Source organism: Xenopus laevis, chromosome 4L (assembly GCF_017654675.1).
Source record: "Xenopus laevis strain J_2021 chromosome 4L, Xenopus_laevis_v10.1, whole genome shotgun sequence".
Taxonomy (NCBI): Eukaryota; Metazoa; Chordata; class Amphibia; order Anura; family Pipidae; genus Xenopus; species Xenopus laevis.
Window position 1 is genome coordinate 139380273 of NC_054377.1, and position 26883 is coordinate 139407155.

Genomic DNA, 26883 nt, shown 5'->3' on the forward strand with positions numbered 1-26883 from the left:
AAAAAATCCAGGGAGAAGGGAGGTGTTCGTCTGTCCCCACCCCTGGCAGGCTGCTTGAGTCAGTCCCTTACTAGTGCTGTGTCAGGCACGTCCACATGAGGCGTAGCCTCACCAACACATTAACCTCTTCATTGCAACAGCTTGCAGCAGTCTCATAAAAAAGAACTGCAGGACTTAAATGTGGAGGATACACCCTGTTCACTGGGTGTGAAGCTGGCCATAGACATGCAGATTATTAGGCTATATCGGATGAACGATCGTCTGTTTCAATCTTCCAACCTGCAACCAACCATTCAGATTAATAAAAAGTAGTAATGAGAACAAATCATTGATATCGTCAGATAGGCAATACATGCAGAGATCTTATTGGTAGCCGGTATATATCTTTTAACCTGCCTCATCGACTGAGCGCCATGGTTCTAAAAACCGTACAGTAATTCATGTAAACGGTCCTGGAAATGTGTAAAAGGGATCCAGTCTGGGGTACAAAGTAAGCAATTCAATTCACTGGGGGAGGGGGTTTCCTAACCCTACTGAATTACACCTTCCTTGTCCTTCAAGGAGCTGGAACTGTGTTGTTTGTGTGGTAGGGCAAGATGGTGTCAGCAACACATATGACTGCAATTGCAGGTGCTATGGGCGAACACTGCCGTCAAGATTTGAAAGTTGCAGTTTTACCACAGCTGGATCGCTGAAGGTTTGCAGATATCAAACCTGTTATCCTTAATGGCAGACCATAGGTTAGATTCAGGGGTTGTGCAACCCTTGCCAATGTGCTCCCCACTGAAATAGGGACTTTATCAGTGGGATTTTAATACAACTGAATTCCTAATATATAGTTTTATATTAACTGAATTTAATATCTTCTTCTGATGAAGCGACTAAAGCTGGCCATAGATTGTTGGACCGTGTGTGGAGAGTCCCGACATTTTTCGTCCCACGTTTATCGTCATGGTTAAAAGATTTCTGTCGGCTGCCGATAATTGCTCTGCGTGCATTGCCAATCAGACGATTTTCAGTGGGAGATTGTAACCAGCTTTGTCGGACTTAACTTTCATATGATTGCGGTTAGGGGCAGAACATCGGCTGATCTGTTCTTTTCTACTTTATTTGATCAGAGTGGTTAGTGGCAGGTCAGGAGATGGGGAAGTCGTTGCATCTATGGCCAGCTTAAAGGTGCCCACACACGCGCAGATTTAAGCTGCCGTTATTAGTCCGTGGGACCGTTTCAGCAGCTTATCTGCCGTCTATTTGGTACTGGTCCCGTTGGCGCCCATAGCCATCTTATTGTAATCCGATATCTCCCTGCCTGTGGTGGGCATATTGGAGAAAGATCCATTTATTTGGCAACCTCAGCAAAACGAGTGGATCTAAAGGTGGCCATACACGGGCAGATAAAGCTGCCGATATTGGTCGTTTGGACCGATTTGACAGCTTATCTGCCCGTGTATGGGTGCTTCCGACGGGTCTTCCCGATCGATATCTGGCCACGATATCGATCGGGAAGGTTGGATTTTTACGCGATCGACCCGTCGGAGCCGCTTGGCGCATCGTAATTCGATCGTTCGGCCATACGGCCGAACGCTCGAATTACCCCCGATATAGCCATGCTGTTTAGTGGCATATCGGGGAAAGATCCGCTCATTTGGCGATGTCGCGAAACGAGCGGATCTTTGAGTGTATGGCCACCTTTATAGTGTATGACCAGTGCTGGGGGAGAGAGAACGTGTCCAGAATAACAAAGAAGGAAGGTGCCCGTGTATGGCCACCTTTAGTCGCTTCATCAAGATATTCAATTCAGTTAATAGAAAATTCAGTTCAGAGGGTCCAGCTTGTGAGAACTTTATAAACACCAGTATTTTTAGTTCCAGACAGGTTGGGGTGACATTAAATGTGCTGCTGGAAAATAATCTTTGGCCGGCCACTGCAGAGGGATGTTTGTGAGTTGTGAATTTGACAGACAAGGGCAGAAGCCAACCAGTAAAAACAGCCTCCCTTCCCCTGCTTGGAAACCCCACGAGGATTGCTAGCTAAAGCTAACCAGGTTCAAACTCGCTAAACCTCCAAGCAAAGCTTTCTTTTTTTTCCTATGAAAGGCCATTGTAGCTAGTCACCCTCCATGGAGATACCACCCTGACTCGAGGCAACCCCCTATTTTGTCCTTCTCTCCTGCATCTCCAGCTGCTTTTGACCCAGAGCCCCCACTAACTGCATGAGAGGGGGGTATACAACAGGAAAAACAAGAAGCACAGGGGGGGGGGGCGGCGCTACCAGTTAGATCCACATTCCAATTTCACCCTTCCCCCTGCTCACTGCCTGAAAAGAAAAGGGTTGGGCTAGTTCCAGCACTTATGCCCCTGCTACAGGACTCATAATTAGAATCATGACCCCCCCCTCCCAGTCCTTTGCAAAGAACAAAACAATGACCCAGCACTGGGGATGGGGGCAACTATCCGATAAAGGTGATGAAAAAAAAAAAAATCCAAATTATCCAGTCACAATGAAATTCGCTCTCTTCCCTGTTTGTAAAACTTTGAGATCCACATGCATCTTGCATTAGATTTCTCATGGTGAGGATATCCTGCTGGGGTATCATGGGACAAATTCCATTGTACAGCCTCACCCTGATTTACGGGATATACTGTACAGACTTAGTGTTGCCTGGCCGGTAAAAATGATGGTTGAGCCCAATGTTATTAATAGGAAAAAAGATAAATATATAGGAAGGCCGGTATTTTTTTCCAGAAAAGCTGGCAACCCTAAGTGCAGCAGCAATGTATAAAATGAATCAAGGGTCTGTACTACAAGTCATTATAGTCTCATACAAACGCAGGTACGAGCACATTGCCTGCAGATCTTGGTGGGGAATGATTGTGTTTATGGCAATGCAAGATCCTTCGCCCCTTGTAAGAATATTATCTCATACGGATTTTCTATATCCTTCTGACAGAGCCTCAGAACATGTTGGCCCTTGCGCTATCGCTTAATGAGAGAGGTCTCGGCTGATTTCATCAGATACACAGAAACATTATGGATTTGCCCTAAAAGTGTGCTTAATAAGGTGTGACGCATCATTTATTTTATTGTCAGGACTCCAGGCAGCACTTGGTTTCACAGCCCGGCTTCTGATTTATCTGTGGAAGACAGGGACAGACTCATTTGCTGGGGGAAACGACTATATATCAATAACAATGGTGGCTGGGGGGGGTGATGGGGCGTTAGCATTGCTGCCTTGCAGACAGGGGGCTCTAAGGTTTGACTGCAGTGTAGGCAATATGTTTGCATTTTGTTGCAGTATCTGTGTGAACTTTCTCCCACACCTCAGAAACACACAGGCATAATTAGAATCATGAACCCCCCCCCAGTCCTTTGCAAAGAATACAACAGTGACCCAGAACTGGAGTTGGGGGCAACTACCCTGTAAAGGTGATGAAAAAAAAAATCTGAATGATCCATTCACAATGAAATTCGCTCTCTTCTCTGCTTGGATCGAGTCGGCAGCTTATTGGCCCGCGTGTGGAGCCATCTGACAGGCTTCCCCGGTCGATATCGGCCAAATCTCGATCGAGCAGGTTGAAAAACCCCGTCGGATCGCGGCCGCATTATGTGCGTCTATGCGGCCACCCGTAACGGATCCATTATGATCCGATCATTGGGGCCTAGGACCAACGATCGGATCAGCCTGATATCGCCCACTTCAATGTGGGCACATCGGGGAGAGATCCACTCGTTTGGCGATATCTCTGCGTCTATGGCCACCCTTAGACTGTAAGCTCCTCTGTGGCAGGAGCCAGTGCGACATCTGTAGAATAACTGGAATGCTGTGTCTGTGCCTTATAAAGGTGAATAATAATAGAGCCTAATTGATTAAATCAATAATAAAACATAATCCAGTCTTTATAATGGCCCTAAAACAGTCCTAACCCCTCCCAGACATATTTGGGTTTTCCCTTTATGGTCTGATATTTACCCCCTGACCACATACATTACAAGGGCACAGATATTTACAGAGATAGTATAGAACTATTCCTCTAGATAGTATTTAACCCTAACTGGTCCCAGTCCAGAAGTCACAGCAGCCCCTAATTGTGCCCCAGGGTGGGAGGAGCAGTTGTCCCTCAGTTTTAGGACACAGGAGGCTTATATATAAGAGAAGAGTTTCATGAGTAATAAATGCCTCGTGTCTCTTTAAGGCAGACAAATTGATCGCCCAATCGTTGCCGCCACTAGAGGCGCTGTCTGGTGGTCACATACGGGCCTTTCTCGTCAGCGTTACGTCCCCAGGGGCAGCACACACCCATATACCAACACACACAAGACAACGTACATATTACCGAGCGCCTATAGCAATAGGGAAAGAATAATGCCCCTCAGCAATTCCGCCATTACAGTCCGAGAAGATATAAGCGCCAAGGTCCACGTCACTATATACAGGGAGAACTCCCCACCCCCAACATTTGCTCCAGAACGCAGCCCGAGTACCGGGGCACGGATATTAATACCACACAGGGATTTATGAATGCAAGGGATGGGGGAAAAAATAAAAAAATAAATAATATAGTCGCGCTGAATAACCCACTGTACGAAAATCATAATCCTCTCCTCTCAGCGCCTCTCCTCTAACTGTGGGAAAACCAGTCAGAACCTCTAGCGTCTCAGGGACTTGTCACCGCCCAGTGCTGATTGACACCCGCAGATGCCCAATAGGTGTCGAGGTCGTTTCACTTCAACCAATTGCAGCGCCTCGTATAGGCGGGGTTACTAGCCCCTCCCCTTGTTCCCGCCGCCCCTGCCGCCGGACCCTGGGATCCCCGTGTGGTCAGTCGCGTTTCCGCCCGCGGAGGCAGCAAGTCAGCAGGGGGGGAGGGGAGGCGGTGTTGAGCGGTTGTCGATGCGGATTGGGGGTGGGGGCCTCCTCTCAGACTAAGCAGCGGGGTAAGGGGGGAGGTGGGGGGGCCGCTGGCAAGGTACCCTGAACGCTCACCCCCAAGCTCATAGATTCAACCTGGGAGTCTCAGCGGCGCGCGTGCCGCCTGGAGCTGGGCCTTGCCCTGGGCTGCGACGCTCAGGAAACACCGCGGCTTCACTTGAGGCCTAGAAGTTAATTTTTCGTTCTGGGATACTTTTGGGACTGTGTTTTATTGACGGAACTAACTAGGATAAACTGCAGCAAGAGCTGGTAAGTACTGCAGGGCCTCTGCCAACATTTCATGCATTTTTACCCTGAAATAACCTTTCCTTATTGGGGCAAATATCAAAGTATCCTGTGCCCCCCTTGGTTCTGCACCAGCCCTGAGTTTTGCACAATGTGTGTGTGTATTTTGTACCCTCTCCAGGCTGATATCTGGGAGTATTACTTTAGGATTGTTTGCTCCTTACAATCTCATTATATGATACAGTTCCTTCCTACACTTGCCAATCAGGCTTTCTGTATTGAAACTTTCTCCATGTGTCTATAGTATCCCACACAATAGGTTATAGATTGAACTATATATATATATATATATAAGTATTGTGGAGTACAGGGTATTACAGTTGAACATGAGCTGGAGGGGAGCCCTGTACACAAAGTTAAAATGAGTAAAGGATTCCATGCTTGTGGGGGTTGTCTCTGAGTCTCCCTTGTTTGTGGTTGTTTTTCTGTATTTGCCCAGCATTTACCATGCTTCTCATTTCCTTATGTGCCATAACCCTAAGGTTCCCTTTTAGGCTGGGTTTGCGTCTCCTGCATGCTGAGAATCCCAGTCCACCCAGCTCTTATCCGTGGTTATTAATAGGGCGGCTGGGGAGGATAGTGAGGGAACGATCATCTTTGGTAGGTGGCTCTGACTTTTATTTACGTGAACATGGTGTGTGTATATATATATATATATATATATATATATATATATATATATATATATATATATATATATATACACACACACACAAATACAAGAGTCCTCTGCACTTAACCCATTATCAATATATTTAAGACATTTTGTGCATACTGCTACTGAAAAATGCCTTACCCTTTAAACAAAACAGGGATTGTTTGTCCATATATTGCAATATATTTAAGCTGGCCAACTACGTCACAGTCATCCCATATCCAGTCCTACACTCAAATTGCATCTGATTCATTAAGAATTTGACTGCTACATTTTACAAAGGGACTAAGTTTTACCAGCATCTTATTTGCTGCTTTCAAAGTAAAATATATATGTGCTTCTCCCATGCCAGGTGATAACAGAGCGTCGATGAAGCTTCACGTTTTCCTATATGTTATTTAGTAGATATATATGTGCCTTGTTTCCCCCCCTGTGGGCGGTCAGACAGTTGAGATACAGCCCTTGCACCTTAAGCTTCATTTTGCAAAGGACTTGTATTCGGAGTATTTTAGTAGTTATTCTCTGTGCCAGGGAGGGGAGAGCCAAGCAGCGCTATCCTCCCATCATCTAGGACCCACGTTTCTATTGAAATGTCTGGGTCATAGACTCGTTGTGGTTTTGCTTATCTGTTTAATTAGCTTGGGTGTTTGTGGGTACCATAAAGCAGTTCTTTTATTGGGATGGTGCAGCCCCGCATTGCCTTGTTTCTAAGTTACTGTGTTTTAAATACGGTGGCTTACTGTAGGTAATAGTGTATGTGGCGTGCCTAACTTTGCTGGATTATGCAATGCTCTTAAAGGCGTATGATTAACGAGGTTACCTTACTGTGGGATCTCCCCTAGGTGCATGATCGTGTATGCCTTATACCTCAATATAAGAGCACGCTGTTATGAAGGTGTATGAATCCTGTGTTTTCACATTTATTTGTGCTTTTTGTACTTACAGCTTTCATAGTTATTACAGTGGGTTCAATTAGTACAGATTGGGGGAAAAAGGAGACGGGGTAGAGCTATATTTTTTAAATTTCTACCCCCTTATATTAATCTATGTCTGTACCTGGAGGCAGATGCAGATTCACACCTTCCCATCCCCCCCTCCTCTTCCTGAACAAGTATCCAAGAGGAAGGATCCGGTGTCCTATTTTATCCTCCATTTCTATTGTAACACCAAGCAAGCGGGAGGGTGGAGTTCAGGCCCTGAGATCAGATATGTTTTTGAGAAGAACTGCATTTTATAAGGGCAGCAGAGAGTTCTTGTTTTATTCAATAATAATTCTTAGCTTCCACAGCTGGGAATGGATCATAACTAATTTCAGTGTACGATGCTTTCACTTTCTGCACCCTAAATGGTGATATTTTGTTGAAACACAGTTTTTGGCTCTTGTCCACATCTTCTCCCTGCATACCAACATCCTTTCCTTGTATATAAACTCATTTTTAATTTCCTATATTACAGTCTTACCATCTTCCCTGTTTATATGATGGGCAGAGCAGTCTCATAGGATGACTATGTATATATATATATATATATATATATATATATATATATATATATATATATATATATATATATATATATATATATATATATATATATGTGTGTGTGTGTGTGTTTTGGTTTTTGTACATTTGAGGGTTTTTTATATTTTGAAATATTTAAAATGATGCATCCACTTTACTTATTAAATTCAGAAATGAAAGGGCTCAAGCTCATATCTGTATATTTAGGAAAACAGGGGGTCCATTGCCCATACACTCCCTCCTTCCACCCCACACTATTTTAGCATTTTCGCCCTCCTCATTGGAATGCGTGGCCTTTCTCTACAGATGTTTCTCTCTTTTTATTCTAAAGGGTTTTCTTTAGGATTTAATTTATTAGAGAGTAAAGAAAGTGAGCGTTTCCAAGTGGCGTGCCTTGCTCTTGCATTAGTCAATGACTCAAGAGACATTTTTGTTTAACTCTTTGTGCATCAGCATTGGAGTGAAGCTCAGTCACAGATCCATACAGTCTGTTTTCTGTTGAGGATTCTGTTTTAATGGTAGGTTGCTCTCTAGATAACTTCTGCAATTTGCCTTATGCCTCTGCTGCAAAATCAGCACTAATAATTGTGTACAGAAGCACCAAAATGGTATTAATGTAACTGGATTAACTGAATGCAGTTTGTAACTTTGTATCTTCATATGTGGAGTGTATCTTTTGCCCACCCAATGGGAAGTATTTTATATCTGTGCTCAGTCTATAGGAAAGCTAACTGACAATTTGCTTTGGGGCTACTATGCTAATTATTTTTGCATTGTGCTTGTTGTTCTTCTCCTATTGGCATGTGGTTTGGGGTGGGGGGCAGTTTCGCCAGCTTATCTTTATTCCCATAGCACGATCTATTTGATCCCCTTACCTTTTTTTTTTAAACCAGATTTTTTTTTTTTTTTTTTACATAATTTTGGTCATTGTGCATCAGAAAGTAACTTTTAACATTTGTACCTAACTATAATTTGTGTGTGTATATATATATATATATATATATATATATATATAATAACTATCATTTGTGTGTATATGATGCACCGAATCCACTATTTTGGATTCCTTTGTGACAGATTCGGCCGAATATCGAACCGAATCCTAATTTGCATATGCAAATTACGGGTGGGAAGGAGAAAACATTTTTTACTTCTTTGTTTTGTGACAAAAAGTCACACTATTTCCCTCCCTGCTCTAATTTGCATATTTAAATTAGGATTCAGATTCTGTTCGGCCTGGCAGAAGGATTCGGTGGAATCCTCCTGAAAAGGGCTGAATCCCGAACTGATTCCAGGATTTGGTGCATCCCTAATATGTATATATGTGTATATAGTGAAACCTCAATTTTACACAGCCTGAGTTAACGTTTCCCCACATCTTACACCCTTTTTTGTAGTCACGTCAATATTTAATGCATAATGCTTGTCCCCGATTATATACTTTCCCTGGAATTGCATCGTTTTTTCCTGGTCTCTTGAAAAACATAAATGGTGGTTCTACTGTATTATATATAATATATTCTACTATATATTCCAGTATAGCATTTTCAGACCCAATCCAGTCTGCCCTCCTGTAACTCATTGTGTGCCAGACTGCTTACTGGCTGTTTTGCTGTGACCGACGCATTTCCTGCTGTTTTATCATGTGGATCAGTCTGTGAGTTTCTAATCTCGAGTCTCTTGACTGGCCTGTAATTTCCTGAATAGAGCTCAGTGAAGCAGAGCAGCCAACTGTACAGATTTGCTGCTCTCCATCTCATTTTTGTTCCTGTCACCTTTTTAAAAACTCATAAATTAGCTGTTTGACTTCCAGTTCTTTATACTTGTGAATTCCAGTACGAAGCTGCTATCCAGACTCACTTTGCCAATGTAGGGTTATTCTCCCTTGCCAAGTTGTGCTGTGTCTGTCCCCACTGCCATTTCACATGGGCTGAGGGCATTGCGTGGTTGAATTATGATCAGTACAATTATCAGACTTTCCTGGGAGATGTTTGTTGTATGACGGGGGCTGCTTCTGCTAGATCCGGAGGAGAGAAGGGTTTAGTGCTCAGCCCTGGCTCTGCTGTTGCTACGTGAGAATCTCGAGTGGTTCTGTCTGTCTCCTGGGAACGGTGCAGCGTCCATTAGCACTGCTGTTTCACGGAGGGAGGCAAAGGCTGAGGTGTATCTGGGAGATGGCTGGTTTTGTTTTTACCATCTGTTTCCACCCCCACCTTAGCAGCATTGCCATGACTTTTGCATATCTCATGGCTGGAACAGTTTAGTTGCAGAGTACTGAATATAAATGTAACCCTTGTAGTGCGTTGTGTTTTTAGTGTTATTATTTCTTCACCAAACAACAGTCTGGGGCATTCTGCTTTCTGTGGGACATTGCAACGTTAAGTATTGAAAAAGAACCACCATATGCCGCAGGGTGTATACATAAAACATACAGATTACACACAAATACTAACGGATACATGTAGTAAAGGGGATCTGCTCTTTAGAGCTTACAATCAAACAATTTGCGGCTTTATTTCATTCCTTATAGACCATGTTAATAATATGTATACATGTCCGTTTTACAGCTTGTTTATTTTATTGTCTGTTGTTTTATTGAATGGCTGTGTATGTATGAGAGGCCTGGACTGTTGCTTGAACTGCTTCCATGCCTGGTTATTTCTCTCTTCCATATATAATCCATATCTGTGGTATAATGATTAGTATTGGTGCCTGTAAGGACAGGGATCTTGGGGTAACTGTGCATTGTTACTTCTGCATTCTTTTGTTTGCATGGGTTTCCTACAGCGACTCCAGTGTCAAACTGGGGCGTTTTGACTTCTGGTTTTAATTGAACCCTAGTAAATTTGTGCCTGTGGTAGGGGTATTAGATTATAAGGGCAGAGACACGAGTGGAGATTTGGGGAGATTTTAGTCGCCCGACGACAAATCGTTTCTTCTTCGGGCGACTAATCTCCCTTCACGTCAGCTAGAATCTAAATCTCTGGCGGGTTATGGGAGCACTTTGTTTTTCGAAGTTGCCTCACGAGGAAACTTTGGGCTACTTCGGAAAACGAAGCACTCCAAGTGCCATCCCGCCAGCGATTTAGATTGTAGCCGGCGGGAACACATTGTGGGGAGATTAGTCGCCCGAACAAAATGCGATTTGACGCTGGGCAACTAATCTCCCCGAATCTCCACATGTCTCTGCCCTAAGCCTCTTACCAAAATATTTTTAAAGGGGTTCTTCACCTTTGAGTTACCTTTCAGTATGACATATGTATGATGAGTGATTTTCTGAGACAGCTTGCAATTAGTTGAATAAGTGACTAGCGTATGAATAGCAGAGGCCTGAACAGAAAGATTAGTAATAACAAAACATTTGTAGCTTTACTACAGAGCATTTGTTTTTTCTTAAATGGGGTCTGTGACCCCTGTTTGAAAATTGGAAAAAGTCAGAAGAAAAAGGCAAATATTTAAAAAACTGTACAAAATAAAACAACTTTCCCTTCCAGTGCCTTTCTCCCCAGTTCTCATGGCCTGACGAGGGCTTCTCTGTTTTCCCCAGTGCTGCTCCCTATAAGTTGTCGCCTAGCATGAGCAGTCTGATGAGCTCACAGGCCTCACGTCCTCCAAACAACATGGAGGAGGGGATGTGCTTGAGTTTCTTTGCTTCTACGTTTCCTGTCAGAGGGGCCCAACCCCCTCGAAAGTGCAATTTGTAGCATGCCATTCCTTCAGAGTATACTGTAAGTTTATAGAATTGACCCAGATTGCTTACTTTTAACATCAGTTCCTTCCTTCGTTTAAAGAGAAAGGCCTTTGTCTCCAGACTTAACTGGCCTGTTTTGCTGAATGACTCAGCATTGTTTCAGTCGTTCCTTTACTGACAGTTGCCGACTTTTTTTGGAATCCCCCTGCCCCCCCCTCCCCCCCAAGACACTGCATTCTTTTGCCCTGATCAAGTGATGGATTGTGGGAATGTTTTATTAGCAAGAGCATGGCTAAAGACTAGGTTAGAAAGACTGAAAACCTTCACTATCTATGTGCTGTGTATGTGGGTGTTAGAAAAGACAGGATGTTAAACAGTCGGCCTCTATTTGTCTTCATTCTATGGTCTGATAGCAGTTATTGGTTCACTTTATAATTAAAGGAACAGTAATACCAAACAAAGAGTGTTTCGAAGTAATGAGAATACAACGTACTGTTGCGCTGCACTGGTACAACCGGTGTATTTGCTTCAGAAACACTACTATAGTTTATATAAACAAGCTGCTGTGTAGCCATGGGGACAGCAATTCAAGTACAGGATAAACATTAGATAACAGATAAATACTACTATAGTTTACATATATAAACAAGCTGCTGGGGACAGCCATTCAAGTACAGGATACACAGTAGATAACAGATAAGTACTAGTATAGTTTATATAAACAAGCTTCTGTGTAGCCATGGGGGCAGCCATTCAAGCACAGGATACACAGTAGATAACAGATAAGTACTACTATAGTTTATATAAACAAGCTGCTGTGTAGCCATGGGGGAAGCCATTCAAGCACAAGACACACAGTAGATAACAGATAAGTACTCATATAGTTTATATAAACAAGCTGCTTTGTAGCCATGGGGGCAGCCATTCAAGCACAGGATACACAGTAGATAACCGATAAGTACTACTATAATTTATATAGTAAACAAGCTGCTGTGTAGCCATGGGGGCAGCCATTCAAACACAGGATACACAGCAGATAAGCTCTTTTGTATGCAATGGGATTTTTCAGAATGTATCTATCTACTGTGTATCCTGTGCTTGAATGGCTGCTCAGCAGGGACAACAAATGTATCAACTGAATGTATCAATTTAGAACAGGAGTCGGTGACCCCCCTCTCAGAACTGCTTTAGAAGGTGAAAAATGAAACTTTACACTTCAATATTTGAAAAACTATCACAAATAGAAAGTGATGGCAAATAGTCTTTATTTCTGGTGAACTGTATGACACCAACTGAACTGAAAAAAAGTGTTTAAAGATAGCGTTGCATTTGGTTGTTTATAGTAGAAAGAAACCTTTTACTGAAAACACTTCCATTGTGATGATACGTGGGTTACTTGTATAAATAAGTGGGATAAGTTTGGAATCAATTACGTTTGCTTTTTAACAGTAAATGCTATGTGATTATTGGTTGCTGTAGGTGACTAGGTATGCAGCTAATCTATGGAATGGTCCAGTTTTGAATCTGAAAAGAATTGCACCCCTCTGTGACAAACTGGGGGTGTGGGCTTTTTATATCTCCTCTGGATAATCTAGAAACTATAGGAATTATGTAAGCAAAAAGTTGTTGGTCTTGAGGTTGTCTTTCAACCACAAGGCCTCATCTGATGTAGGCTAGTAGGCCACATGTCACGGATTCTCCGCAGGTGAATAATCCGCTGACCCACTGCTACTCTTCTCTATTTTGGCAGAATTTGGTATAATTTGGAATGGAATGCAAAATCTCACGTTTCGGCGCTGAATTCTGCCTGCACCCAAGTGAGAGGTAATAATTCTGGGTGCAGGCTGAGATCCGTGTTGTGTGGCCCTGGCCTTAGTATGGTCTTTCCATAATGTTTTTTTTTTTAACAAGATTAGAATGTGAAGATATCTGGAGCTCTACAAAGTGTATCGTTCTTTCAGAATGAAATCTTTGAAGTATTTTAGTTAAGATCCCAGATGTTTATATATGACCATATCTTCAGTTATCTTGAAACTTTTTCAATACAAAACCTTTTTGACTTCACAGTTGTATAGAAGTTGTAATAGTAGTAAGGCCTTGCATTCTTTGCCCTTATTTCTGTGGTAGTTGCCTTTTAGGTGTTGCCTTTTCTTTCACTTCACCTTTCCTCTTATTAAATATTTAGATTTTATGATAGATTACATTTTGTCATTCACTCAAACCATCTTATCTTTTTATGACATGGGTTACTTCCCAAACAAAGAACATGGGCATAATAAAATGCCATAATAATACTGTCGTCTGGTCTATAACACCATTTTATGCCTCTCACCTTTGTCTTTGACACTTTTTATGCATGTAAATTGCAACATCAGCAAACTGTCATCTTGCTCTCCTGTATACTTACCATGTAGCACCTTTGATATGACACATGCGCTGTTGGTGCTTGTTGACCCATTTTTGCAATTCCTACATTACAGTACCTAGGCTTTCCATTTTCAGTAATTTAGTAGTGCAGGGTGATGATTGGGGAGGGTGTGTTTTGCAGAACAGCAGTCAAACCTTCATATTGTATTGGTGTCCCTCCACTTATATCCCATTGCTGTGTGTGTGGTTTGCAACATTTAAAATCATCTAGTTGAGGTAGTGATGGGGGCTGTGTGCCTCTTCAGTTGACTGTAGCCTACTTGCCATATGCAGCGATTTTGCTAACCATGTCTACAAAACTTTACCGGTGATCAGAATCAAGTCGTCAGGTTTCACAGTTAGGACTGTGTTTATATTTGCCTTTGATGTTGTTATTGACTGTTTTTCACAGGGATCCCATATGATCCAGTGGTTTGTCTGGTTGAGTGAATGATTGCCATGGTGTAGCTGTTGCATTGAAGGTTTTACAGACCAAAGTAAGGGTGACTATACAAGGGCAGATTTAAGATGCTGATATGGGTCCTTTAGACCAATTTGACAGCTTATCTGTCCACATATGGGGCATTTCAACGGGCCTGCCTGATCAATATCAGGCCAATGATCAGCCAGAAATTGATCGGGCAGGTTTGATATTCCCTTGCAAACGAAGACCGCATCACCAAGTTGATGCAGTTCTCATCCCGTTGGCACCCATTGCCATCATTGTAATCTGATCATTTGACTCTAGGGCTGAACAATCAGATTAAAGGAAAACTATACCCCTTAAACATTGTAGATCGCTATAAAAAGATATCATGTAAAAATCCTGCTTCATGTAAATAAACCATTTTTATAATAATATACTTTTCTAGTAGTATGTGCCATTGAGTAATCGTAAATTGAAAACTGTCATTTTAAAAAATAAGGGCCGTCCTCTGGGATCGTATGATTCACGGTGCACACAAACAAACCATACATGTTAGGTCAAATGAGCCAATTAACAGACAGAGTTGTGTCTTTTGCTTCCACACTTCTTCCTGTTAGTTAGAGCTGCAGTATTTCTGGTCAGGTGATCTCTGAGGCAGCACACAGACCATCATAAAATGGGGGTTCAAAGCAATAGATGTAAAAGGTGATAAAATGATGGGATCCCTCAAATCCAGAGGATTGTCGCACTGATCCACTAATAAATCACACAACTGGTTTCTCTGCCACAATATACCCCGTGTGTGAGTGACATTTCTTGTACTTTGCTTTCCAGCAGCCCTAGGCACCGTAGCAAAATAGCAGCCGAGACTGTTTAGAACTGACCTGAATGACAAAGTGAAAGCTATGTATTCATTTCAGCAGGACACAGTTTGAGACTGTAAACGCAGGGCAGTTCAGAAAGGAAAGTTATAAATGGAGTAGGAGTCATCTAAATTATCTCCCTCCCAGATTCAGGTCACTTGCCCATTACCCTATATGCTGTATTCTTTCATTTTTGTAAATTGGTTCAGGGTAAGAAAATGTTGCTCAGCCCCCCAATCATAGCTCATATTCACTTTCCTCTTGATCTTAATTGATCTTTTCCCCACATCCTGTAAGTGCAGCGCAGCTGAAAAACACCCTCTTCTGTGGCAAACGGCACTGAAGTCTATAGGCACCTTTATTGGTTAGAAGAGTTCTGACATTTCCCGGCAACCGTCTTTATTCTTCCTTTCCAAATTTTTCCAAACATTTCCATTGTTTTACTTATAATTCTTTCATCACAGTGTTATTTTATAGTTTAATTTAGTATTTAACACAGAGCCTATCAGTATAGCTCTAACAGCTGTCTGACCACAATGGAAAATCGGGTGAACCGCATCTTGTGAAACTCGAGACCCAAATTAAATAAGAACTAAACATAAATATGAATATGGCTAAAAATTGCATATTTTATATACCGAACTTATTGCACCAGCCTAAAGTTTCAGCTTGTCAATAGCAGCAATGATCCAGGACTTCAAACTTGTCACAGGGGGTCACCATCTTGGAAAGTGTCTGTGACACTCACATGCTCAGTGGGCTCTGATTGGCTGTTGAGAAGCTAAGCTTAGGGCTCGTCACTAATTATCCAGCAGAAAACGAGGTTCCCCTGTAATGCTACAGGGCTGATTATTAAACTCTGATGCTAATTGCACAGGTTTCTGTGCTGCCATGTAGTAATTATGTGTATTAATTACTAATCAGCCTTATATTGTGACATTTCTATTCTATGTGTACTGTATATTGTGAGTGGGTCCCTAAGCTCAGTAAGTGACAGCAGCACAGAGCATGTGCAGTGAATCAGCAGAAAAGAAGATGGGGAGCTACTGGGGCATCTTTGGAGACACAGATCTTTACTGCTAAAGGCCTATGGTTGCCTTGGGCTGGTACAGAAGTGTAAGACATAATGTACAACATTTCTAGCTACGTCTTTAGTTAAACTTAAAAGTTCTCCTTTAAGGCCAGTGCTGTGACCCAAAAATTGGTTTAGAACCAGTGGTAAACCACATTTTTTCTTCTGTAGGAAGAGACTTGCCATTATCACGAAGAGTCACTTTTCATGGTGACCCGTTTTTTGGTCCCAACCGATAGTCTGTATATACTTTTCCCAAAATGTGAACCCCCTCCGCCCTGACTACATGACCAGGGCACACACAGTTTAGCAATATAACCTTTTTTTTTTTACATATTCAGACTGAGTTAAACAAAATTAAAGGAATTGGCAATAGAGGCGTTGGTGAGGGAATTAAACAGCTACACATACATTTGTTTCATGATTAATTCCCCTTTAAGAGGACACTGAGTGAAGTAAGTACAGGTATGGGACCTGTTATCCAGAATGCTCGGGAACCTGGGGCTTTCTGAATAACATCTTTCTGTAATGTAGATCTTCATACCTTGTCTACTAGAAAATCATGTAAACATTAAATAAACACAAATATACTGGGTGTGCTTCCAATAAGAATTACTATTATTGTAGTTTGGATCAAGTACTTTTTTTTATTACAAAGAAAAAGGGAAATCATTTTTTAAAATTTGGATGATTTTAATAACATGGAGTCTATGGGAGATGGCCATTCTGTAATTCTGAGCTTTCTGGATAACAGGTTTCCAGATAATGGAACCCATACCTGTATATACTTACAAATAGTTGCATGTTGCACAAAAAAATATGAACCCCTATAAAATGGTATAAAAAGTTCATATTTTTCTAGATCTTATTGGCTCTAAATAAGTCTGTGTATGATCCCCTCGCAGTGGCTTATTTCCCACTTGGCGCACACACGCCATTTTCTGGCTTCGTTCTATTCCTTTCTGACCTAGTGCAGGTTTCCCCTTTTAGGATTTCTCCATACAGGGATTTTTTAATGCAGATGCTTTTCTCTGCATACAATCTTGATGCACATAGCGCCGACGTAATACTGAGGAATTTTACAGATATTTTTAGACTGGAGTATTACATTTGCGGTTGTAGTATGTTGTCTTATGGTTTGTGCTCCACATTAAGGAAAAAAGCCCTTTATCCAGAAAACCCCAGGTCTCCAGTATTTCATAATAATAAAAAAAAAAGATCTCATATCAGTATTGATTTCACCCCATGTGTTCCTGTAGTAGTCGTATGCCCAATCTGAGACCGCTAATAACAAACGAACGTAGGGCTTTTAATTTTCCTGTTTTACGCTGTCATGTTTCCATGGTTACTCAAATGGAGATCTGTCTTTGCTTTTCATAGCTGTATATGTGAATATAGAGAGAAATTACACAGGTTTATCTATACCGAGCAGGGGATAGTAATGGACTGCTGCAATGGAAAAACATGCCCTATCAATGAGAACAAAAACGTTTATGGTGTGCACAGAGCTCTTCCTTTCCACTTTTTCCCTATATACATCAAAAAGGAATCTGCCATAGTGCTTGCCCAGCAAAGACTATGCTCTAATAAAAATATAATGCCACTATTGAAAGGTGGTTTTTCCTTGAGAAAATGTTGACACGGTTGTCCTATACATACTTTTCAGTTGGTGCAATTGCATTGTTAAAGGGATACTGTCATGGGGAAAAAATGTTTTTTTCAAAATGAATCAGTTAATTGTGCTGCTCCAGCAGAATTCTGCATTGAAATCCATTTCTCAAAAGAGCAAACAGATTTTTTTATATTCAATTTTGAAATCTGACATGGGGCTAGACAGTTTGTCAATTTCCCAGCTGCCCCATGTCATGTGACTTGTGCCTGCACTTTAGGAGAGAAATGCTTTCTGGCAGGCTGCTGTTTTTCCTTCTCAATGTAACTGAATGTGTCTCAGTGAGACTTGGGTTTTTACTATTGAGTGTTGTTCTTAGATCTACCAGGCAGCTGTTATCTTGTGTTAGGGAGCTGCTATCTGGTTACCTTCCCATGGTTCTTTTATTTGGCTGCTGCTGGGGGGGGGGGGGAAGGGATGGGGTAATAATCACTCCAACTTGCAGTACAGCAGTAAAGAGTGATTGAAGTTTATCAGAGCACAAGTCACATGACTTGGGGCAGCTGGGAAATTGACAAAATGTCTAGCCCCATGTCAGATTTCAAAATTGAATATAAAAAAATCTGTTTGCTCTTTTGAGAAATGGATTTCAGTGCAGAATTCTGCTGGAGCAGCACTATTAACTGATTCATTTTGAAAAATGTTTTTCCCATGACCGTATCCCTTTAAATCAATGACGCAAATTGTTGCATCAGAGAGATAAAAAACAAGATGGCTGCTTCATCACATGTTTGATCTCACTGTCCCAATGGCAAACTAAACTGTCTGCAGATGGGTCATTTGGTCAGATTATTGACTTAACCTGGCCATAGATGCAAAGATCTAATTTTCTGAATATCATCTGAGACACTAGAACCAATAGTGATAAGGAAAATTGGTTTCCTTACTCTCTGATTAGAAAGGAAAGTTACTTTTCCTAATCAATTATTTGCCTTTGATAGTGTCACTCATTGCTAAACTAAGTAAACTAAATGGCCGACGCCTTACAAGGAAATGAGTAGGTGAAAGGATTTTGTGCTCACAGTAAAACAGTATATCTGGTACTTGACCTGTATGGTTGTTACAGTATTGCCTTGCATTTTAAGGGCAAGTTGTCTGTACCCGGATCTTTTCTGCCGTTATTAGGCTCCTGTGCACTGATGCACCGTCACGCACAGGACTCCCCAGTATTAGTGAGCAGCTTTTCCAATACTACAGAATGTACCACCTTGGAATCTGTCTGTCTGTGTTTGCCTGCAGCTGAGCCCAGATGGGAGCACTTAGCCCAATGGTCACTATGAGACAAGCAGCACTGTCCCTGAGGGGTTGGTCCTCAGCAGGAGTGTAGATTGCCAGTAGCTTTTAAAGGAAAACTATACCCCCAAAATGAATACTTGAGCAACAGATAGTTTATGTTAAATTAAGTGGCATATTAAAGAATCTTACCAAACTGGAAAATATACTTAAGTAAATATTGGCCTTTTGCATCTCTTGCCTTGAACCACCATTTTGTGATGGTCTGTGTGCTGCCTCGGAGATCACCTGACCAGAAATACTACAACTGTAACAGGAAGAAGTGCAGAAGCAACAAACAGAACTCTGTTTTTTAATTGGCTCATGTGACCTAACAAGTATTGTTTGTTTGTGTGCACTGTGAATTGTGCGATTCCAGGGGGCTGCTCTTATTTTTTAAAATGGCAATTTTCCATTTATGATTACCCAATGGCATCTACTATTTAAAAAGTTTATTATTATGAAAATGGTTTATTTACATGAAGCAGGGTTTTACATATGAGCTGTTTTATGCAATATATTTTTATACATTGTTTCAAGGGTATAGTTTTCCTGACTTAACTATTTCAGTATGGTACATTAGTCATTCTCAGCAGCATCACTGCGATGCACAAATGGCAACCATTTCACTGGCATAAAGTAATGTGTCAACTATTGTATTGAATTTAAATTATTTCACCCCTCCCTTTACTGTACTGCTTTTGGAAGACAATAGGGTAAAAAGGGCATCTATCATAATCTGGTTGGGGAGACAATACTAATTTTGCATGAAAATAGCCCATGGCATGGCACTCACCAGTCATCTTCACACTTTAGTGAAGTGTATATAGTTACATAGTTACATAGTTAAATTGGGTTGAAAAAAGACAAAGTCCATCAAGTTCAACCCCTCCAAATGAAAACCCAGCATCAATACACACACCCCTCCCTACTTTTGATTAAATTCTATATACCCATACCTATACTAACTATAGAGCTTAGTATCACAATAGCCTTTGATATTATGTCTGTCCAAGAAATCATCCAAGTCCCTCTTATAGTCATTAACTGAATCAGCATCACAACATCACCCGGCAGTGCATTCCACAACCTCACTGTCCTGACTGTGAAGAACCCCCTACGTTGCTTCAAATGAAAGTTCTTTTCTTCTAGTCTGAAGGGGAGGCCTCTGGTACGGTGATCCACTTTATGGGTAAAAAGGTCCCCTGCCATTTTATAGTATTACTATAACGCACAAACACCAGCCCAGTGCTCTGTGAGAAATAGAATAGAGATGGAAGTGCAGGGTCTGAGATACGTAGGGATTCCCCAGAATCCACTATTTTAGGATTCCGCCGAATCCGAGCCCTCATTTACATATGTAAATTAGAGAAACGAGGGGGGAAGATAACCACTTGAGCAGCTCTCAGATAAATAATTTTGACTTTCTTGTTTGTGTGATGAAAAGTCATGTGATTTTTCGGATTCAGTTCAGTGCCTGGCAGAATCATGCTGAAAAAGGCCCAATCCTGGAGATGAGTGATTATATGCCTAACAAATTGACACCTGTCTCCCAGGAATTTTTCTATGTCCTTTTTTTTTTCTATGTCCTTTTTTTTTTCTATGTCCTTTTCAGCCATCGCCTGGCATTAATGTAGATATTAGACACGGCCAGACTAGCTTTATCTGAAGACATTTTGAGAGAATTTAGCAGGATTTTTATGGGAGAGCCATTACAACTGGGCTTTGGTTTGTACAGTTTCAGCAAAGACCCTGGAAAAAAGACTGTAATTTGATGGATGTGCACTTTGTTGTTGGGAAAGAAACACATTTCTTCACCTTGAGGGTACTTAGTCCTTTAAAACAGTTGTATGTGCTTACAGTGAAACGTATGTTCCATCAAGGTACTGAATATCACATTCTGACATGTAAAAAAAACATCTTGGCTTGCAACATGTCTTGTGGGCAGCCGTGATCTGATTTAAGTAAATAACATTGTCTGGGACCCAGCCCCTGCCAGTACTTGTGCATGGCATGCCTCACTTTGTAGGTGTTAGAGCAGTTGCAGAACATTGCGTGTTTAAGATATGTTATCCTTTGATTTAAATTATTTGCTTTATTCATACTGAAAGCACATTATTTGCGTTCTGGATCTTTTTTTTTTTTTTTGTAATGTGAAATTACATTAGATCTGTTCAAAATGCCCCCAAAACTGGCAGAAGGAGGGATCTTATGGAGGACATAAGATGGAGAGAGATGTACCTGTTTCTTTAAGAGCAGGGGGGCTATCACTGCTATGCTAAAGGGTGAAATTAGGCTGATGGCACGTGTATGGCTGAAATCACCCCTGTCTGCCTTTTAAAGAGGTTGTTCACCTTTGCGTTAACTTTTAGTATGATGTGTAGAGCGTGATATTCTGAGACAGTTTGCAATTGGTTTTCATTTTTTATTTGTGGTTTTTGAGTTATTTAGCTTTTTATTCAGCAGCTCTCCAGTTTGCAATTTCAGCAGTCTGGTTGCTAGGGTCCAAATGACCCCAGCAACCATGTATTGATTTGAATAAGAGACTGGAATATGAACAGGAGAGGACAAGAAAAGAAAAATGAGCAATAAAAAGAAGCCATAACAATTAATTTGCAGTTTTACAGAGCATTTGTTTTTAGATGGGGGTCAGTGATCCCAATTTGAAAGCTAGAAAGAGTCAGAAGAAAAGGGCAAATAATTCAAAAAATATAATTCTATTTAATTCTATATTGTAATTCTGTAATATACTAAAATGAAAACTCTACCTCCCCCAAACAATGTAGGTCTCTATAAAAAGATATTGCATAAAACTGCTCATATGTAAAGTCCAGCTTCATGTAAACAAATGGTTTTCACAATAATATACATTTCTAGTAGTATGTGCCATTGGGTAATCATAAATAGAAAATTGCCATTTTAAAAAATAAGGACCGCCCTCTGGGATTGTACGATTCACTGTGCATACAAACAAACCATACATTTTAAAGGGGTGGTTCACCTTCAAATTAACTTCTAGTATGTTATAGAATCACCAATTCTAAGAAACTTTTCAATTGGTCTTCATTATTTATTATTTTATAGTTTTTTTAATTATTTGCCTTCTTCTTCTGACTGTTTCCAGTTTTCAAATGGGGGTCACTGACCCCATATAAAAAAACAAGTGCTCTGTAAGGCTACAAATGTATTGTTATTGCTATTGTATTACTACAAATGTATTGTTATTGCTATTGTATCACTACAAATGTATTGTTATTGCTATTGTATTACTACAAATGTATTGTTATTGCTATTGTATTAATCATCTTTCTATTCAGGCCTCTCCTATTCATGTTCCAGTTTCTTATTCAAATCACTGCATGGCTGCTAGGGTAATTTGAACCCTAGCAACCAGATTGCTGGAATTACAAACTGGAGAGCTGCTAAATAAAAAGCTACATAACTCAAAAAAAAACACAAATAATAAAAACTGAAAACCAATAGCAAATAATCTCAGAATATCATTCTCTACATCATATTAAAAGTTCTCTCAAAGGTGAACAACCCCTTTAAGTCACATGAGCCAATTAACAGACGGAGTTCTGTCTTTTGCTTTAACACTTCTTCCTGGTACAGTTAGAGCTGTGTTAATTTCTGGTCAGGTGATCTGAGGCAGCACACAGACCATCACAAAATGGTGGCTCAAGGCAAGAGATATAAAAGGGCAATATTTACTTAAATATATAGACCAGTTTGGTAAGATTCTGTAATATGCCACTTAATATGATATAAACATTCTGTTGCTTAAGTGTTCATTTTGGGGGAATAGGTTTCCTTTAAATGTGAACCACCCCTTTAAGGTGGGCATACATGTGATGATCTACTTGTTTGGAGAGGTTGCTAAATGAGCGGATCTTGCCCCGAAATCCCCAACTTGAAGCTGATTCAGTTGTGGGCCCAGCTGTCAAATCACAAGGCCAGGAATATAGGCAATAGATGTGAGGACCTTGTCAACAAACTTATCCGGTACCTGAACCAGTGGAAATTTTTAACCTGCCTGATGGCTGTTTTTCGCCCAGATATCAGTCGGGGAATCCTGTCAGAGGGCTCCCATACACTGGCCAAATAGCTGCAGACGGCATATTTTACTGCCTCATGTATGGCCACCTTTACTGCTTACTATAGTGACATATGGGAATTGGTCTGCCCCCAATCAGAAACCCAAAATCCCCTGTGACTCGTTGGAGTTCTCTCATACATGGGGTAAATATTGGGCAGTAAAGGTACAGATCCAATCTTTTGTTATTAAAATATGGATTGTTTGTGCTGGATGGTTGGATATTGTAGAGTTTGCTCACGCATCTGGATATCTGAATTAACTTGCTTTCTGCCACTGCTGTGTCAGGGGGTTAGGCAGCTCACTCCAGAGGATGGTAGAAGCATATGAATTATAGGACTTGTTATACGAAAAGCCATTTTAATTTCACTTCCGAGATCTATCAGTGGGCGTTAAGGGCAGGTTATGAATTATAGGCCGTGTAGTCACAAAAGCCATTTTGATTTCAATTGTGCCTACCTCCCAGCCCACATAGTGCAGAATAGCAAGGCAAATGCAATAACAGGCATAATACTGGGCTCAGCTTTATTGATTGGGGTCCCCTGCTGTGCGTAATGTTTATTTTCCAACACTCTTGTGCCGCTGCGATAGAACAGAAGCTGGCGCAGACCATTTCTGCTTGCACCACTGTGTGTGCCTATGAAAGATCTAATCACCAATGCATATTTGATCTCGCTCCCTGGAGACGAGGCTTGATCTCTATCTAACCTTCTGTCCATCTCTCTAATTGTAGGGCTGCAATTTTATAGCTCCGATTCTCCTCCCTGGGCTGAATTAGAAACATTGTTTTGTTTTCATTAAAATAAGAAGTATGTATGTACTGTATGGCACACTTGCATTAAATTATGCAGATTTTTGTTGAGCATTTTTCAGAGACAGCGTATTAATGTTTTATAGGTCGTGTGATAGTGTTTTGCCGTTCCGCGTGTTCATAGGACAGGATTGTATTAAAATATGTCATACTGAAGTCTATGGAGCCATTGAGCAGGCTTCAGGGCATAAAAATCCCTTGCAGGGTCGCATCCAGTTTCCGAACACTGTTTAAGGGCAAAATGCTGTGTACCGGTAGGGATCCGTTATCCGGAAACCCATTATACAGTAAGCTCAAAATTATGGAAACGCCATCTCCCATAGACTCAATTTTATTGAAATAATCAAAAGCTTTAAAAATGATTTCCATTTTCTCTGTAATAATAAAACAGTAGCTTGTACTTGATCCCAACTAAGATATAATTAATTCTTATGGGAAGCAAAACCAGCCTGTTGGGTTTATTTCGTTTTTACATGATTTTCTAGTAGACTTAAGGTATGAAGATCAAAATTATGGAAAGATCCGTTATCCGGAAAAACCCCAGGTCCCATACCTGTACTGCCTCCTTGAGATAGCAGTTTATGTTCCATTACCTTATTGTACTACAGCAGCAGAGAAGGTAGATAAAGAAGTCTGTTTTATGAGCCACACCCCTGCCCTCATCCTCATGTATATACCTGCCCAATACCCTTGTTTTTTTTTGCAGGTATCTGACTACTGGACTGCAGTTAATAATGCTCAGATTAATGCAATGTCAGGCAAGGATAACAACATTGTGCTAAAAATGCCACTGGAGGAATTCAATAAGAAAATAAGATGAGAATAGTTGGCACTAATCTGTGCCTAGCCGAGAATATGGATATACAGGTGCGGAACCTGTTATCCAGAATGTTTGCGACCAGGGGTTTTCCATATAAGGGATCTTTCCGTAATTTTAGATCTTCATAAGTCTACTAGAAAATCATTTAAACATTGAATGTAACATACCGAATGGAATACCTATAATGTAATTAAAGGGAGTGCCCACTCTCGTTATCTTTACCTCTGTCTAATCTTCTTCTAACTCTTTATTCTGTTCTCTACACTTTTACATGTTGTAATATGAAAATTCAAATCAATAAAAATAATGTGTTAAAAAAAACATTAAATATACTAATACTATACTAATTATAACAAGCTACTGTTTTATTATTACAGAGAAAAAGGAAAGGGGTGGCTCACCTTTAAACTAACTTTTAGGGTTAGTTCACACGAGGAGATTCGGGGAGATTTTGTCGCCTGGCGACTAATCGCCTCGTCTTCTGAGCGACAATCTCCCCGAACTGCCGCAGCGTGTCTTCCCATAGGCTTTAATGAAAAGTGGCCTGCGCTAAAGCACACACGGTGATGCGTTTTCCATAGTCGCCTGAAGTTGCCTCACAGAGGAAACTTTGGGCGACTTCGGAAAACGCATCCTTCTCTGTGGGACATAAAATATCTTAAAGGGCATTGTCTTGACATGCTATTTTTCTGACCTAGTTGCAGTCCCCTATTTTGATTACAGCATGTTTTCTATCAGCTCTGCACTGTTCTGCCATATTTTTTATCTGTTGTCTAAACAAAGCTCCACCTGGTCAATTGTGTTCAGTATAGTGTTAGATAATAGATATTTTTAGTGCACTGCCAAAAGCCCTGCCAGAAAAACCACAGGTATTTTTTTCTAATAAAACATCTCCTTTTCAGTTAATTGTTTTTATTTGTCCTTTAACTGAACAGTGTGGCAAAATTGTGCGTTCAGTGTGATTTGGAAAATGTAAAGTTGAGGGAGATAAAAGAAATTGTAGTTCCAAACAACATTCCATTTTGGGAAATCCCAGAATACAAGCAATAGATTTTATACCCGTATGAACTGTTTAGTAAGTTGGTTTGGTGGCTTACGGATGTTAAAGGCAGTTTGGATTAATTTTTTTGTTGTCTTTATTAAATATATTTCGATATGGACCAAATTGAGACTATTGTGGTGTTTATTGTAGAGCAGTCGATCATAGAATCCGATTCGGGGGCATGACAAAAAAAATAGCTGTTTGTTTTGTGTTCTATCCAATCAGAACTTATGCAGGCTCAAACTGCAGGATCGACCAACAGGAAATGGTTTCTGAATTCTCATTGGCCCTCAATGTAAAAGAGGCCATAGACGTAACAATTGCAATCTTTCTATCTAAGAAAGATCGTTCGTTTCAATACACACGTGTAGAGCTGAATCGTCAGATATACATATAGAAACTAGGGATGCACCGAATCCAGGATTCGGCCGTTTTCATCAGGATTCGGCCGAATCCTTCTGTGTGGCCGCACCGAATCCTAATTAGGGGCAGGGAGGGAAATCGCATGACGTTTTGTCACAACACAAGGAAGTAAAAAATGTTTTTCCCTTCCCACACCTAATTTGCATATGCAAATTAGGATTCAATTCGTTATTCAGGCATATCTTTTGTGAAGGATTCGGGGGTTCGTTTGAATCCAAAATAATGGATTTGGTGCATCCCTGATAGAAACAATAGAATTCTACCTTTATCTGACGATTCAGCACTAATGTTTTTGTGCCATCAAAGTAGGGATGCACCGAATCCAGGATTTGGTTCGGCCAGGATCCTGCCTTTTTCTGCAGGATTCTGATTTTGCCCAATCCTTCTGCCCGTCTGAACCTAATCCGAAATTAGGAGCGGCGAAGGAAATAGCATGACTTTTTGTAAGAAAACAAGGAAGTAAAAAATGTTTTAACCTTCACACCCCTAATTTGCATATGCTAATTCAGATTCGGTTCAGTATTCGGCCAAATCTTTCGTAAAGGATTCGGGGGTTCGGTCGAATCCAAAATAGTGTATTTGGTGCCTACTTCAAAGGCACCCGATCAAAACTTTCCATCCAACCCTTCCAACAAAGTCTAATGGCGATATCGGTCCGCTCTTTTCCCACCATACACGCACTGAATATCGTGCGAAAATTTGTTTTGTACGATATTATCTGTGCATCTATGGCCACCTTAAGGGACCCAGATGAATCTTCCCAGTTAATCTTTGGCAAGACGTGATGTATAGCTGAGCACATTTGTCACTTGTACCTTGGGAAAATTATTTGGTTGTACTATTGGTGTAGGTTGTTGTGTGTTAGTGTGCTCACTGTCTCCTTCCTGTCGCTGCTTTCAAT

At 40.9% G+C, this 26883-nt stretch overlaps 1 protein-coding gene across 9 annotated transcripts in view; it reads left to right on the plus strand.

Moving 5' to 3' along the window:
* The first annotated feature begins 4767 nt into the window (after positions 1 to 4767).
* setd5.L (SET domain containing 5 L homeolog) overlaps positions 4768 to 26883 on the plus strand; it is an 82037-nt gene continuing 59921 nt past the window's right edge. For 8 of the 9 annotated variants that reach the window (XM_018259154.2, XM_018259146.2, XM_018259153.2 and 5 more), the window contains exon 1: positions 4768 to 5179. The gene's annotated coding sequence lies outside the window, so the exon portion shown is untranslated. Of the gene's footprint in view, positions 5180 to 5709; positions 5816 to 26883 lie in introns of all 9 variants that reach the window. The other variant, XM_018259147.2, reaches the window with a different exon arrangement.